A 15,216-nucleotide genomic window follows, 5' to 3' on the forward strand; every position below is an offset into this window, starting at 1 on the left:
ATCTCTGGCGACCGAGTATACAAGGCGACCAAACTCATTCATTCTTTTTTTTGTCGTGCCTTCTTTAAAAGCTTCATCTTCCGACTGGTCACGTAGAGGATGCATAGGCACCCGTCGAGTTGGACAAGGACAAACGACTACATCTCGCACACGGCCTCGCTAATCACGCGGTTTTCTTTCTTTCCTTTATGATCGCTGCCACCCCCCCTTCCCAGCAATTTCACACGCTTTGCAATAACGTGCCCCTAAAAAAAGCCCAGTGCGAAGCGGAAATTGCCCATACACGTCTGTCCTCAGGTCGAAGCAACACAACCGAGGGAAAAGGAACTCGTGCCAGCACAAAATGTGAGTGTTGCAATAGCCAAAAAAATAATAAAGAAGTCTACAGGCCATCCAAGTAGCGATGTTTAGACGACGCTGTCGAGCTGTCCTTGGTGGCGGATCCTTTCGTCGCGATTCGCAAAGGCAGTTTTACGTTTGGACGAGGTTGGCGACGAGCTGCGCATATAGAAGGTAACGCAGCCAAGAGCGACTGTCGCCCGGCTCACGCATTAAAGTTGCAGCAGTCGGTCGGTACCTGCTGGCAGAAGAGGAGATCTCGTCCCTTGCTGCGGAGCGTCATCGTTTGCTGCATTTGTTCGATAAGAGGTAAGGAAGCTTTGTTAGGGGATATGACTGCTACCTACGCAGTGGTTGTTAGAAGCATGCGAGTACAACAAAACTCCATGCGAGCCTAACATTTTAGCTTCAAGATAAGAGCGAGGAGATTAAATAATATTAGACGCTTGGTTTTTTGTTAGTGTTAACCTTATGATGCAAACAGTTAATCTAGAAGAAGTCTGCTTTATTAAATTACGCAGTGGTTGTTAGAAGCATGCAACTCAACGAAAACTCCGTGCGAGCCTAATATTTTAGCTTCAAGATATGAGCGAGGAGAATAAATAGTATTAGACGCTTGGTTTTTTGTTAGTGTCAACCTTATGATGCAAACAGCGAATCGAGAAGTCTGCTCTATTAATTTGCTCATAGGTTTGTGATTGCACTTTTTACTTGAAAAAATAGGACGCCAACTGCGTTTTTTTTTTGTTAAAGAGTGAAAATTCAGATTAAATAATCCTAGCGCATATTTTCCTTGGCAAATCAAAATATTGTATAACGTCCAAAAGGAAACATTTCTTTATTGAAATTTGTTAACAAATGCGCCTACGTGAGCTCTCCTACCCTAAAGGCAGCTCGTATAACAAAACTTTTTTTTTTCACTTTCATATTGGAGATAAATTTATCTGTGCAATGAACCAAAACTAGCGCAACCGCGCCATTCCTAGGAGCGTAATTATCAGATAAAAACAAGACTGGGTCTTAAGATAGGTACGCTAGTTATTGCACCATAATATTTTTGGAGATTCACTGCGCGGCCGAATGTGTAACTCCAAGTGCCCAAAGTTCAGTGAAAATCTTAAAAAAAAAACAGAGTTAGCCTTGTTGACGTATTAAAGAAAACTGCGAAAATGTGGTTTTGAGAAATTGTGCTCAAAATTTTGAAATACCTTCCCCGGTCACAAAAAGAAAACAATTCTCAGCATATGCAGCTGGAATTTTCCTTCCTCTTGACGTTGTCTACTTTTACCCACATGCACGTAATATTTCTTTTTGTAGCTTGTTTCGCTGCATCAGTACTGTAAAAGGAGGCATTCACATTGGGTGGCTAGTGAATTGCGAATTAGCTTTATTATTGTGTATATGCCAGGTTCTAGTTTAACAGCTTTTATCATATCCAATGTGCCTGTTCTGTCATTGGCAAAATAACTGATAGCATCATATACGGGAAATTTGATAGACGGAAGGCTCACGTGTCTTTTACAGGTCTTCGCCAATTGATACTATTAAACCACCCATTGAAAGCAAGACCATGTTTGACAGAATTCCAGGATCTATGATTCTTTCTTTACATTGCAGAGCTTGATTTCAAGATACAGCTGCCACAATTTATATTATTATGAAGCTTCAACGCGCTTCTTAAAGCATTGCAGTCATTAGGCAATTTCAGCATACTGCTTTCACGTATTGATTCACAGCAATAAATTGATTCCCTTGTCTCTGCGCTCAGAAATTCACCATACTCTACCTACAAGTGTACATGATAAAAAAATGTATAAACGCAACACTGAAAACCAATTCGCAGTTGACGTATTGCTCAAAAAGTACAGCAAGTGTAAAGAACTTGTTACAAACGAAGAAGTCATTCGTTTCCCGTGCAACAGAATATGTTGATCACAGATTGAAACAAAAATGCTACTTCCGACTAATCTCAACGTAAAATATCAGTGCCGATGTTCAACACTATTACAGCATTTTTCTGTTACACATGATACCTATACCTTAAGTAACTGTTTCACAGGTATTGGGTGTGGCTACTAGTTTTGCCACATTGTTTCAAGGAGGCAGCGCAAGAACGTAATTCTTGCTACAATATATTCTCCTGTCAATCCTACATCTAATTAGTCAAAAATTTACTTGTTTGAACAAAAAATTATGCAGATCCCACACACTGTGGGAATGCATGTATGGGAAGCTTTCTGTGCTGGTCGCTTTTATTGACGATAATTAGCGGTGATGTTGATGGCAAATGCTCAATTTCTTCAACGTTTAGTCTAACATGAGTTAGGTGAGTTGATGTTAAACGTTACCCTTCGTGCACCACTGCTGTTGTCTGCGTAGTACACAGAACATACTGGGAGGGGTGCTTGCTTGAGGGATTGTTGTGAGCCATATTTCATAACGACTGAGAGAGTTGAGCATTGTCCTTGTCTAACATGGCACATCGAATCGTGGCAGAAGTATTAAAGTTGAATGGATTTATGGGGCAGCACATGCTAAAACCACAATAGGATTGAGGCACGCCATAATGACAGACTCCGCATTATTTTTGACGCCATGAAGCTCTTTAACGTGTCCCATATTCTAAGTGCCCGTGCGTTTTGATATTGAGCCTCTGTAAAAATACGGCTGCCGCGGTCAGGATCAAATCCGCGATTCTCCAGTAATGCCATAGCCGCAAAGCCATCACATCGGGCACAGAAGTGTCGATTTGACGGTCGAACGCTTCCGTAGTGTCGCCTCGACCCTGAGGTGCGCATGTTTTAATGTGGCTCTGCTTTTGCAGCCCTGCGTAATTTGTCCGCTTGGCATTTTTGCATGGTGGTTATTTTTAGAAGTAGCAGCAACGTACTCTACCGTACCTTGAAGTTCAGCTTATCCAGTTTCCCCACAAACGCTGCCGTATAGTAATCGGGTTTTCTAGCCTTCTGTACCCCCCGCCCCTCCCTCCATTTTATGTGAACGGCCTCTTCTCCCTCCTCTCTACAGTTCTATCAACGTCCCCTCTGTACTCGTACGTCAGTAGAAAGGGCAGCGCTGCGGTGTCTGCAATGCTTCTGGGGGGAGTAACAGATAATTACAGCTGTCAAGAGGCTAACGTAGCGACGCCCAAGGCACTCCAGAAGGTATTGTGCATATTCGGCGGGGTGGGGTCCGAACGAGGCCCTCGCGTAGCTTTTCGTCTCTTACACACGCTCTGAACCACTTGCCGACGCGATATACTAGGCAGAAGCAGCCACAGCAGCAGCGGCAGCAGGGGGAAAGTCGAAGGACGAGGCAAGGAAAGCTTCGCTTTAAAAACGCTTGAACATTGATGCCATACTTTCACAAGTACAATGTGCACATATATTCTCTAGGTACGTTTGTACACATGTGCATTACTTGATAGACGGGGGTGCTCTCCTTGACTTTAAATTCCTAGACGCGTTTATAGCGTAGCACGGAAGCCGGATGCCAATATTTTGGTCGAATCTATATAGACCTTCGATTAGCAAAGATGACATAAAAGACGTTGATTAATGTGAGCGATAACATGATGGCCGACTCACGGCGATTATATCAGAGGACTTTAACTAAGAAATACAAATCTGGTAAGGCTGATTATGTTTAGTCTCACCACCCACTATTGTGCTTTTATGCCAGCGTTAGTTTGCATTTCCAGTTACTGTGTCCCGGGAAGTAGACCAAACGTCCTGATTCAGTATTCTACGTTTCTGTCGCGTTCTTGAAAAGTCTTCCGAAAATCACCCCCCAACTTCGATATACCAAGATATTCTGCACATTTCAGACACGAGCAGGCAATCGCTCGCCTAAATAAGATCAAGGACTCATGAACGGCATGGTTTAAGATGTGGGTTTATTTTGTTTTCTCAATATACAGGCTACCAAGATGGCTTTTGTGAAGTCGGTCGTTGCAGCCATAGTGTTGGCGATGATTTGCGGTGGCGCACCAGTCGCGGAAGGTAAGTGGTAATCCTGACGATTAAAAAAAATCCCTTGACGACAACACATATACAAGGTGTCTGATATAACTTGTGCCATAATATTATGTAAAGATATGCTGAATAGAACGTTTACATAACCAAGTTAACGTTGTTCGCGGTTGTTTAGAGCACGTAAGACGACTTTATGCATTTCGCCTAATTACATCGAACATAATAAATTTAACTAGCTTCAAAAACAATATAATCAAAGAAAATTTGTTACTGGTTAATTGTAGACGCTATCAAAAATGCGCGGTCAACGTTTCTGTCGGCCTACGCGCACTAGATAAAACATTTTTCCAATCCTGGAAGAAACTCGCAAAAGCAGGCGAAAAGTGTCCCGCGACCTGTTGTGTAGCACTTTTTGTCCTTTGCCAGCTTTCTTTAATAACCTTAAATTATCTGTGCAAGTACGTGGCAGTCGCATATTTATAAATTTTGTAATAGGTTATTAAGTGGGGCTCCTTTGCTATACCCGAAAGAAAGTTTAATTTTGCAACTAAATCGGCGAAATATATCGAGAATGAGCATACTCAAAACCAAAAACATCAACTATTTTGCCGTATATTTTTCAGCTGTATGAGGGAAATGCCACGCCGACTACTTGAAGCGAGCTCAAAGAAAAACTGGAAGAAAGGCTCTCTATTAGGCTTCTCTTGGAGCTATCAATGCTGTATCTCTCAGTACTGCAATAGATAGTTTCGCTTCTTAGAAAGGGACAGGGAATGGCTACAACATAGAGCACAACGCAAATAACTGGACACAAGAAGAAAACAGCCGCTGAGCTAGGATGCGCACCTGCGCAGGAGAGATGTAGAAGGCGTCGCATCTGCCCTGTGTGTATCTTTTGCCGTCGGTGCTGCTTACCTTGATCATATCAAACTAGCGCATCTTCACACCTTAGTGATGTAGGGGTAATTGGAGACCGCTTGGAGAGTCTTTTGTCCTGCAGTGCACATCAATATGGCTGAAGAATATTACATGTAACCACCTTAGTAGTTGTGAACGGCTGGTGTCATACCGCGAAGCAGTACATTGTACAGTGCTCTTCTTGACGGCGTAATGTCTAGCCAGTGCATTGACGCTACACAGCGATTGGCAGTTTTCTTATGCGTTAGCATTCTTTGGGTGCTTTATGCTATTCCGGGGGCTATCTATCTATCTATCTATCTATCTATCTATCTATCTATCTATCTATCTATCTATCTATCTATCTATCTATCTATCTATCTATCTATCTATCTATCTATCTATCTATCTATCTATCTATCTATCTATCTATCTATCTATCTATCTATCTATCTATCTATCTATCTATCTATCTATCTATCTATCTATCTATCTATCTATCTATCTATCTATCTATCTATCTATCTATCTATCTATCTATCTATCTATCTATCTATCTATCTATCTATCTATCTATCTATCTATCTATCTATCTATGTCTGTGTTTCTGTATCTAACATTTTCCCGCCTACGTGGGTCACTGGGTAGTGTGTGGTTGAATGTCTGGTGCACAGAGCTGCTGTGCTGAGGTAACAGATTTCATAATGAAGGATCGGACCAATTTGGGTGAACGAGTATGCGCCAATGTGTACAGCCGTGCCTCTCTTCAAACGAAGCTGCTTCACGCCGACGTGGATCACTGTAATGCAGGAGTGGGTAGGCCCGACTGTTCCATGAAACTCTGTGACGCCGACATGGAGAAATGGTTATGTGCTCCCGGGTAGGTGCTGATATTCAATGAACCTCTTTGTTGCCAACTTGTGCTACTGGGTATATGTGCCAGTAGGTGTGTGTCACTGTCAAATTAATGACTTTGACGCCAACTTGTGTAACTGGGGATGTGCCACCCGGAATGTGATGCCCTACACTTATGAAAAAGATACCGAAGTTTCTCCCACCTTGAGCGGAATGGAACCCATTTCACAAAGGTTCCTCACGGACAGCAAACCGACGCATTAGGACGGTGCTTCACAAACTCCCTGAGTATGTGCCACTATTCAGTGAACATCTTTGACAACAATTTTGCCACGAGCTGCACCATGAATGCACTGGGTATTTACCGCGATTCAATGAACGTGTCGCCGATTTGAGTGAGTGAGTATGTGCCATTGAGTGCGCGGGAATCGTGGGTACAAATGTGAGGGGAGGTGTTCTGTAGCAGTTCACCTAGTTGACATGTCCATTTCGTCTGCTCTTTAAGTGCTTACTGGCTGTGGCACTTGACTGCTGTGGACGCGTAGCCCAGTTCAGCCAATCAGAATGTCTACAGCAGACGAAATGGACATGTTCTTTATAGGTGGACTCTTAGAGAATACCTCCCCAGGGTTCGAAAGCACCGGTGCGTCATGCTTCTAGTCTCGGAGTCCACACGTGCACTCCTCAGGAGCGTCACTTGATAGCACAGCGTGTCCAGAAAGAAGCGCGAGAGAGCAACCCAGTTGTCGCGTGACGTGTTCCTCAGCATTCGCAAGCACCAGCGCGCCATGCATTTCGGGGGTCACGCACCGGCTTCGCCAGGGTGGCCCTGTACTCGTGGACAACTCTTTGTGGCAATGAAGAGAAAGCTACGGGCGCGTGGCTGCTGCACATGTGGTACGGCGCCAAGTAGTCAGCCTGCACTTGACAGTGCTTTTGGTAGCTCGGAACACACGCGGAATCGACGCAACTTCCCGTGCGATGGTTTCCCGTTTGCCCAGACGCGGAAGGCAAAACGTGGCAAAATAAGTAAGCTTTTACATTCAGTTCTATGTTTTGTGTTATTTAACAGTTGCTAATAAGGCGTTTATGTTTTCTCTTGCCGAACTTAAACTAACGGGGATGAAAAGAAGCGACTGTTTTCAGTAGCGCTCTCACTTGTGCGCGCTTTGCCTCCGTAGCTTTCCTTTTATTGCCACAGAAAATTATCCGGGAGTATAAATCTAGCAGATTCTTATTAGAGAGGCGCAAAAGAAGAGTCGCGCTGTAGTACAGGTCGCATCCATCACTCGTTAGGATGGTTGCAATATATTGATTCAATGCTAATGCACTACCGTCCACCATCTTCGCCAGATTGGTCCGACTAGATTTTTCATGCAGAATTGTGAGTTTGTTTACTACAAGTCTATAGATAATCTCACCAGAAGGGACAATTCTTTAGTAATAGTATACGGAGACAAACTTATTGAAATGGATTGTTCGAGAAATATTTTGCTGTAATAAAATACTACCCAGGTATTCGGCCGCGCAGTGAAAAATCAGAGATTATTGAAAGCAACACACCTTACGATGGGTGCCGCTTAATTAGAGTAGAGACCATTCAAAATTTCCCATAAGAGATGTAAACGCTTGAGACTGTTCCAAGTGAGATCGTAATTTAACAATAAGGAATGGCTGTACTTTATTTGAGAATCGCTTTTAGCAAAACTGATGCATCCGCGTGATTCTGCCACTAGTGGAGGAGAAAGACGCCGCTGTCGATAGGAAGGGAGTTATAAATACTATGCGGCAGCGGGCATTAGACGGATGCTGAAATTTTCGTTTATCGTACCAATGTTTCGTGCGCCAGGCACTCGAGATTCAAAGGAAATTAGATTCAAGATCAAACGTCATTAAACGTTTCATTGCATTAACGTTCTTCTAGATATTCCAGAATAATATTTCGACCATTGGCGTGCCTAAATCCGAAGCGTGAATACAGTATGGGGGAATGCGTACACATCTATTTACACTCCTTGTTTCAAGTTCAGTTAAGGCAAACATTCGATGCAGTGAAGTGACGAACATTTTTCATTTTATGATGTTTCAGAGATGTTTTCACTGGTAATTTGCACCGGCTACTCCTTTTACCACAGAAAACAAATATTAAAGGATACACAAATGAAAACTACTTCAATCACACTCTATCGGAAAGACCACTGATATAAATAATTGAGCCATCAGCCTTGAAGCCCTGTTACATCAACTAGAAAAAAATACATAAACCCATTCTCACGATGACTTTCGACGGTAATGCGTTTTTCGTTAAGCGAATATAGCTAGGCAACGTATTGCGACCGTCGAAACGAGTTACGCATGACGCGTGAAATGCAACGGGACTCCCCTTTTGCGCTTTCCTAAGAACACTCGGCGCCATCTATAGCCGGCCACCACGAAGCCGGCGCGTGACCTCCGAATTTCAAGTATTGCCTGCGCGTTCGAGCGGTTAGCAAGGCGTCGTGAAGCAACCGGGCTCCTCTCTTGCGCGTCTCTCTGGACACTCTGCGTCATCTAGTGGTGCCGCCGAGAAGTCTGCGCGTGGCCTCGGAAACGAACAGCGTGGAGCATCAGTGCCTGCCAATGCTGAGAGTTGTTCGCTTGCTTTCCGCACACAAAGTGTCACATGACCAGTGATCCAAGTCGGCGATAGGTTCATGGAAGAACGGAACATACCCAGTGCATTCATGGCGCAGCTCGCTAAAGCGTCGGCGTGAAAGAGGTTCGTTTAAAAGGTGCATATGCTCAGTGCGTTTGTGGCGCCCATGCTAATGCGTCGGATTGCTGTCCTCGAGGAACCTTTCCGACCTGGGTTCTATTCCACTCAGCATGGCAGGTGCTTAAGTGATCTTTTTCTTAATTGCAGAGCGGCCCCTTCCGAGGGGCACATACAAGGTTACCCAAGTTGGCATCAAAGACATTCTTTCAATAGCATCACACGCCTACTAACACATGCCCAGTTACCCAAGCTAGCGTCGAAGAGGTTCATTGGAGACAGATAGAGTGGCACATAGGCAATGCTGCAAGTCACCATCAAAGAGTTTCATTGAAACGTGTTACCAGCCCTGTTCCGCATTTACAGTGACACATTTCAGTGTGAAAGCGGTTCGTTGAAGAACTGCACAAGTTTATATAGGCCACGTACTCAGTAACCCAAGTTAGTCCGGCGATTTGTTTCGAAAGCAATTCTGTGAAAACCAGCAGAAGGCCACTGGGATACGCATTTCACCACAAACTCCTCAGAGACCCGCGTATGTGAGAGAGCAGCTAGATACAAACAAACAAACATACAAACATTGGTAAATAGCACCCGAAGTGTACGTGAAGTAGCCTATAAACCTACAGCTTGGCGTCGGTTGTGGTGAGGCCCTTTGATTAAGCCGTACATTTAGATGGATCTGTGGCAGTTCTGGCACTGCTATAAACTGTGAATTGCTTCAGCGCAAGGGGCCTATACCAGGGCGATCAGCCGTGGTTGCTTTGTGGCTATGACGTTGGGCTGCTATGCACGACGTCGCGGGATTGAATCCCGGCCACGACGGCCGCTCTTCGATTTGGGCGATATGAGAAAACACCCGTGTACTTAGATTTATGTGCATGTTAAAGAACACCAGGGGGTCTAAGTTTCCGGAGTCCCCCACAACGGCAGGCCTCATAATCACATCGTGGTTTTATCTCGTAAAACCCCGTAATTTCTAATGCCAGGGCTGTATATTTGGTAGAGAACACATTGTTCAAAGGACGTAATGATCATTGGAACCATGGCGATGTGATTGTTTCATTTACTTTGCATGTTGAACACTTAATCTCTAATTTTTCATGACTGCATGATAACTGAGAGATCCTCACTTTTTTTTATTTTGCTATCTTCTTGCAGAAAGTTGCAACTTCCTTGACGAACACCTGGAGCGCGCCATCGACTCCTTCATTGAAAAGCTTCCGGCAGGGCGCTCCAAGACATTGGAAAATGACTTCCCGCCTGAAATATCCAAAAACATTGAATTCAAACTCTTGGGCCTCAATTCCCTTCGTCCCTTCGGGCCATTCTTGACCTTCTGCAGGAATGATAGCAGATTTGTGCAATTTGATCTTGTCAACAAGAGGCCCCTGATTCTCGTGGGAACGCAGACTAACGACACTAATACCAATGAAATTTTGAGTCGCGCTCTGCTGGTACGATTCACTGGGCAGTTCGAAGTGGAAGGTGCTGGAGAGGACCTGAAGATCCATTTCAAAGAAAATGTGCCCGTATCCATGGTCGGACTCACCATGGTACTGAGGGCTGCAGACACAGAAAAAAAAGAGGATGCTCGAATCGTTTTCAGCACACCGAATCTGCACTTCCTGCTCTCCCTCTGGAACGGCATGCTTTACGGTGTACTGGATACACTTTTCACAGAAATATTAGGCAAAAAATAAAGACCTTCAGGTCAGAAATCATCACTCGCGTGTTTCATATTTTCAAGTTTTTTTTTCTGAAAAAGTCGTAACATGAGGCACAATACATAAGGTGAACGAACGTTATTAAATTCAGTCCTGCATGTCAAGGACCGCTCGACAATGAAAGCGAAACACTTTTATGTGTTTTATTCAAGAGTGTAATGAATATGTTAAAAAAATCATGACCCGTTCTGGTCTGTGAATTTGGATGACTGAAAACTGTGTAGCAGACGAATAAACTGGTGACAACGAATTTGTAACCAATCTATGAGCACATTTATTGTCTTTATCCGTGGCTGTCGTGAGGAAAAGTACGCAGATATATTTATTAACGCAACAGTGTTATGGGGCCCCGTGTCACAAAAAAATCCGGCGTCGGCGTCCACCGTCGACCGTCGTTTCAGCAGAAAGCACTCGGAACTACGCATACCGAGCTACTCTTCTCTCAACAAAGTTGCCCACACTTTGTCTTTTATTCCTCACCAACTTAGTCCTCTGAATTTTGAGAATAACAGCCCACAAAGAAACGTAATAAAAACAGTGACAGCGCATACCTTATGATTTGATTTGATTTGATTAGATCTTCAGACTGAAATATTAATTGTGCGAAACAATACCGGGAGATCAGCCCCCGCAAGACGCCGCATTTCTACCAGAAACCTCGCGTTCCTGCATGCGTTCGCCGGCAGCGCTTCCCGGTAAACATTACGATTACATAAGCTCCAATCGCCTGGAGCGTGGATCTTTCAATGGTATCACGTTCCCCTCTTTAAGGGGAAGCTTAACTGCACTCCAACTTTTTTTATACATCCGCATTCATCCATGTTATACATTTGTTATATACATTCGTGTTTTCATTTTGCCATATACTGACGCTTTGAACTTGAGACCGAAATCATCGCACCGACTGGCAGTGGGCCATTGCCGTGAGTGCCATCGCAGAGCGAGAAGCCGGGTGAGAACGCTGGCGTGATCAGCAGCAACGGAACCACCTGTGGAAGTAGATGACGACAAAGAACGCGCCATTAGGGTCACGAGCAGGTTTACAGCGAAGCTGACCCATAATCAGCTTCGCTGTAAACAGTACTTATGTAGTTTGTTGTTCCCGACTCTGCTTTCAAGGCGTGTTGCCAGATGATGATGGTTTATGGGGTTTTATGCCGCAAGAGCCTGAAATCGTGCCACCAGTGCCATCAACATTTAACAAATAACAAAAGAACGAAATAACGTTTTTTGTATAGTCGAGGGCAAAAGCGTAGCGAAAGCACATACCATAATTTGTTTCTTGTTTGCAGCCGAGGCACTCGGGCTTAAACAGAGAGCCACGGCCCGCGCGCGACTCTTCGACCAAAGTACGGCATTCAGACAAGTCTACGTTACATGACTGCGCAAAAGGAAATATTTTTTTTGCATCTCGCGTCATAGTCAGTAATATTTTGCTTGGAAGTGTACGCACTTTTGGAAGCCTGAGCTTTCCTACCAAATGTGCTGTCGATTCAAACTTTTCTGGGATGATTTATTCAGTGTCTATTGCTGTTTTTTTTCCTCCTCATGGTCCTACGTTGTGACCGAATGATAGAACGCGGCGCTATTTTGTAAACAGTCGCCGATATTGACTGAAAACGTTATTGCATGCCTGGCAGTATTAACTTAAGTCTCTTGAGGGGCGTCATAGGTATCTTGATAACAGCACTCTGTCATTTTCTATAAGAACTACTCTGAACGGGAAGCCAACATGATTTTGTATTAGTGCTGTGCAAGCTACAATGAAAAAGTTACTTGATAAAAGCTAGCGTTCACATTCGTGCAAATGATATACTGGCACATAGGCGCCGACTACGCCCCCCCCCCCCCTAGGTGTCGTGACCATAATTCGGTTGCCCGCATCATTTGAGGTTTTTTTTAGTTTCCTCTACCTTCTCATTTAAAAATTTTATTCAGAGTAAGAGCTTAATTTACCATTATTCGTGCGGACATCCATGGCTATTCATTCGTATTTATGGTGAAAATACTGATGCTATACAGATAAGCACCTAAAGCTAAGCAGCGGCTACCTCATCAGAATTTTTTTCACTTAAACAATTTTTTTTCATTTCCGATGGGATCAACATGCACAAACGCAATATGTAAATACATACAAAGGACAAAGATTATTACTTTTGCAACTGGAGGAGCTAGCCAAATGACAATTATTTCTAGTGCTATGGATAGCGTAAGCCTAGAGAATTAATACGTTGCTGCATGGTAACCTTGGTTGTAATTGCTTTATTTGCGTTGTTGATCTTGAAAAAGACTTGCAGACTTCAATGACCCCTTAGGCTGAGTCTTTTACCAGTGGCGCGTAAAATTCACGTGAATTATATGTGTCTCAGTTTTCCTTGTTTCCAGTAGGCAATGCTAGTGACTCATGAAAAAAGAAACTCTTCTGAGAATTTCCAACATTTGATAGGAACGGAAGCATCACCCCTTGCATGCAGTGGTCATAAATATGCATAGTCCACTTGGTAACCAAAATGAGAGGAAGCCAGATTCACTCGAAATCACAACATATAGCATGCGCAGTCATGCACAGCAGTGCTTATACTCGTAATCACAGTAAAGCAAAAAATAGAAAAAAAAGAGGCTGCAGTTTCGCCGGAAGGCGAAAAAGGTTTAGTGATAGCTAGTAGAAGACCACCACAAAAATGACCATTACACCACAGGGAGACGCCAGTCTCTTGGTGATGCGAGGGGACTTAGGCTGTGAAATTGAACTATTTAATACTAGGACGCCTTGTAAATTCTCTATAAGGCCGTCAATTCAGTGCACAATTTTTCGAGTTCACACAAAATTTGTTGAAGTGAAACTATTATTAAAGGTAATTTGTTGTTGCTGATTAGATGACGCTGCCTTCACGGTCGCTAGCGTCTGTTTCTACCATCGCTTGTTTGGATGCCGGCAGTTCATATGATGCCATGGTGTTCGACCACTCGCCGGTTTCTGTGCTAAGAAGGGCATAGTGGTGCCTAGTATATAGCGTTGTGACGTGCCCGCGTTGTTGTGCGCACTAAACTGCTGTGCCGACCCGTTGTCTTTCCGAAACGAATGAAGTTCGCTGTCATCGACGACGACACGCACAGTTCCGTCATGGTCCTCAGCGACGAGACCAATAACACCAACAACCTATCTGCCCCTTTAACCAAAATTTCCCAGCCTTGTTAGCATCTGCCTAGGTTCACGTGAACGTAACGCCTTGGTACAAGTGCTATCCCGACAAGCTTTCCTCTTTGACTACTTTAAAGGAGAAAACCACACCACTCTTCCATCTTCTCGCGCTCGCTCTCGTATTGACAGCAGCTCAGCTCACCATATCCGGCCGAAGCTTTATCGAGTCTGTTCATGGGAATGAAGATTACTGGTAGGTAAGTGCATCAGAATTTACAGAAAATGATTATCCAAGGGTCCTCGAGCCCACGGACAGCGCCAGTTATCTTGGCGAAGAAAAAAATATGGCTGTTGGAGGTTTTGCATTGATTGCAGGCGGCCAAAATCGGTAAGAACAAAGGACGTGTACCCACTCTCACGAATGGATGGCGTAATAGACTGTTTGCATTCTGCCTCCTTCTTCTGGTCACTCGATTTAAGGTCAGATTATTGGCAGATACCTGTAGATCCGGCAGACAAAGGAGAAGGACGCACTTGTGACACCGGACGCTTTTTTTTTAATCAAATTTAACGTTATGCCGTACGGACTTGGTAATGCGCCCGCCGCTTCTGACAGATTCGTGAACGCAATTTTTCGCGGAATAAATTGGGAGCTATGTCTGTGTTACGTGGACGATGTTGTAATCTTCGGCCGTATGTTCGAAGAGCAAAACAGCCGCCTCTGTCTCGTTTTGTACTGCGTAAAGACAGCTGGCTTGATTCTCAACAACATAAAGTGCCAGTTTGATGAGCGTAAGATATTGATGCTTTGCCATCTCGTGAGCGAGAATGGAGTACGACCTGATAGAGGCATTCATCGCTTTCTAGCCACTGCAGTCTGCAAGAGACCTCCGTAGTTGCATTGGATATCGCTCGTATTTCTGACCCTTGGTTCGGAGATTTGCTGACATTGTGCGTCCATTCACAGGTCTGTTGCAAAAATATCTGTCCTTCGATTGGACATCGGAGTGTGAGTAGTCGTTCGGTCAAAGCTGTCATGGAAGAAAATGTTCTAAAACGTATGCTGAACCACAACGTTTCGAAGACGCCGTAACTCGGTCATCAAATCCCAAGCATTTAGTAGTGCTCTGCGCAGCGGCAAGGATCAAGGAATATCCTGAAGAAGCATCAAGAAAGATGTGGTTGTGAGTGAGAAGCACAACTGTACGTCGAGGGGCATTTGCACACGCTCGCGATCGAACGCTGAGAGTGGTTCGAAAAGTGGTCTTCAAGGCATACTATTCACAAAAGAGTAGCCATTTTGTCCTAGGGTTAGCTATACAGCACTTCTGTTAAATAGTCAATCGCAATTTCAACTTTCACATCTTCGTCATTGCGAAGCGCTGCATCACGGACGCTTTCAAACAGATCCCTGAAGTGTGATGAACAAAAGGGGCACATGAAAAAAGAAAATTATTTAGTGAAAAATATAAGGATCCCATACGGGAGCCTTTTTTGGCTCGCACATTGGAGCACACCGGGGAACCTTGT

General features: G+C 44.1%; 1 long non-coding RNA gene across 1 annotated transcript; it reads left to right on the forward strand.

The window, feature by feature from the left end:
- The first annotated feature begins 466 nt into the window (after positions 1 to 466).
- On the forward strand, positions 467 to 10,805 carry LOC135919731 (uncharacterized). Its single transcript, XR_010570040.2, has 3 exons — positions 467 to 648; positions 4,259 to 4,340; positions 9,979 to 10,805. It is a non-coding gene; the product is annotated as an uncharacterized lncRNA (long non-coding RNA).
- Positions 10,806 to 15,216: the final 4,411 nt, after the last annotated feature.

The sequence above is a fragment of the Dermacentor albipictus genome, unplaced genomic scaffold (assembly GCF_038994185.2).
Source record: "Dermacentor albipictus isolate Rhodes 1998 colony unplaced genomic scaffold, USDA_Dalb.pri_finalv2 scaffold_35, whole genome shotgun sequence".
Lineage (NCBI taxonomy): Eukaryota > Metazoa > Arthropoda > Arachnida > Ixodida > Ixodidae > Dermacentor > Dermacentor albipictus.